At 46.5% G+C, this 2,408-nt stretch overlaps 1 protein-coding gene across 5 annotated transcripts in view; it reads left to right on the forward strand.

The window, feature by feature from the left end:
- The first annotated feature begins 1,463 nt into the window (after nt 1–1,463).
- Nucleotides 1,464–2,408, forward strand: part of LOC119314616 — a 10,427-nt gene continuing 9,482 nt past the window's right edge. For 2 of the 5 annotated variants that reach the window (XR_005152389.1, XR_005152393.1), the window contains exon 1: nt 1,465–1,822. The gene's annotated coding sequence lies outside the window, so the exon portion shown is untranslated. Of the gene's footprint in view, nt 1,941–2,408 lie in introns of all 5 variants that reach the window. The other 3 variants (XR_005152392.1, XR_005152386.1, XR_005152388.1) reach the window with 3 other exon arrangements.

The following is a 2,408-nucleotide window of genomic DNA, read 5'->3' on the forward strand; positions in this document are numbered from 1 at the left end:
TGGGTTGGGACACCGGATGTTCAGTCATGAGATTTTTGTAAGGTGAGGAAATGGAATGGTCAGTAGAATCGTAAACGCAATGTCCACACTTGTCCAGAATTTCACCACACACTCAGCCATCTAACGGTCTTGGCCCACTAGCTAGGTTCAGCTCCTGAAAAGGAAAATCAAAGAGATGCAATCTATTTTCTACAGCGAGAACATGCTCACCCTTTCACCTCTTTCCCCTCCATCACTCCAGCCGCTTTGATGGGTTGGTATGGAGCTTTGGTCCAGCGTCTCCAGGACACACCTGCATAGTGAAAAAAAATGCGTACTTTGCTCAACGCCCGCATAGATGGGTTGGTATGGAGCTTTCAGGTGATGACTCCACAGAATTCTCCTTGGTATTGGCATTTTTCTATTTCGAAAAAACAACTCAAGTACTACATTTGGACGGGTTCTTCTGGTTTGCCACAGCGTTGAAAGAACCATGTCATCGTGTTTACACAACTGATCACACACCAAGGACCCATCGATCTACACACACAGACACGGTGACATCTTACTGTGCACGTCCTAATCCGACGACGGGGCCGCGAGTAGCAGGGTTTTCTGGTAGAAAATATCATTACAATATAAAAATGGAAAACTGGAGAATACCATTGTGTTATAAAATACCTATTCATTTGAAGGTTTATATAAAAATACTTTCCATCGCAAAACAGCAAAATACTTTGTTGTGAAGGGAGGGAGTCAGGACCATCCCAGGAGGTGCAGGAGGCACCAATCTGAGGAAGGACAAGGTGTGGCGGCTGGTTTGGCTGTTCGTCAGCACAGACATTCTGAACATCGGCTTCGAGCAGCCAAGAGCACCATGTAGGCTTTAGCAGTTCAAGGAGCTGAATCATCCCTTGACGGAGGACGGCTTTTTCTCAGATGGCAATGAACAAATCACGCATTGAAGCATATATTGTCTAACAGTACAACAACAAATTGCATCATGTAAACATATTGTCTAACAGTACAGCAACAATTTGCTTCATGGAAACATATTTCTAACAGTACAACAACAACTCGCAACATAGAAATATAATTGTCTAACAGTACAACAACAATATGCATCATAGAAACATATATTGTCTAACAGTACAACAACTAGAGACGGACACCATCGAGCTCCGGGGCACCACATCTAACATATAAAGCTTGCTATGCTACCCGCATAGCCGAGGCAACTGCGTCCGGCGATGATTTTCGTTCACACGATCTACCACCGTCGTACGTTTCTACCATGCTGTCAAAAATCTGCTCGTTGGTTTTTTTACACGCTATGCTTCCGCGCTTCAGTGTATGACGAGTGGGCCTCCTTTGCCCGCGGCCCTAACTCTGCGGTGTGTCTCGAGTAAGTCTTGGGTGAGAAAACAGGTGAGATGCGGGCGGGCGGGCGTGGGATCGGGTGGGTGGATTGAGGCAGAAATATCTACCTCGTCAGCCCCTCTCTTTCCTTCATCTCTTCTTCGTCCTATTCCTCTTCTACAGGCAGCCGCCGGCGCCGCTTCCTCCCTCCCTCTCGGCTGCCTTGTCTCCTCTGCCTCCACCTCCTCCTCCCATGTCTCCTCACTCGACCTCCCCTGCCTCCTCACCTGACTGGCACAGATAGGACGATGTGCAGGCAAAGGGAGATGGCGGCGCTCGATCCGATCTGTAGGAGAGAGAAGATGAGAGGGAGAGATAGAAGGAAGGAGAGAATGGATGGTGTGGTCTTCATGACGCGTGTGGAGGAGCAGGAGAGAAGATGGGAGGGAGAGGGAGAGGATCTTGAGGAAGAGTATAGGACAAGGTGATCTCTCTCTCTCTCTCTAATCTGCCTAGATTGATTTCGTTTCCAAGTTATAATTTTTACGGGGGGCAAATGCTTCAGAAAATCTGTGCTGCATACTGGAATCATGTTGTTCAAGGTAAAACCAGCAAAGTTCTCTTTGATGTTCTTTACATTAGATTAACCTGTTTCTTGCAATATCCCAATTTTTTTGCCTATTTTAGTGCAATATTTAGAACTGTACTAACCACAGATTCAGTTTGGAATTTGAACTATGTCCCGTCGTTTATGTTTGAGACACTCGAACATCCGGAGGCTAGCCCATAGCCCCATACTACATCACCATATGTTGTCATCTTTTGATCCGAGCAAATGTTGAAGTAAAAAAAACACCATTAGTAAGAGAGTATATATGTATATTTCAAGAAAGGATGGGTGAAATAGCAGGTCAGAGATGCTACAATATACTTTGTTTGTTTGGGTTGGGGAGCCAGCCAGCGCACCGCCTCGTCAGTTTTGCACCGCTGCCAGCGACCGCCGTTCCGTTGCCTTGGATTCAGGTGTGGTGTTGGCTGGGAACTGTATGGTGTTTGTCTGACGTGTTGTC

This window comes from Triticum dicoccoides, chromosome 6A, assembly GCF_002162155.2.
Source record: "Triticum dicoccoides isolate Atlit2015 ecotype Zavitan chromosome 6A, WEW_v2.0, whole genome shotgun sequence".
Lineage (NCBI taxonomy): Eukaryota > Viridiplantae > Streptophyta > Magnoliopsida > Poales > Poaceae > Triticum > Triticum dicoccoides.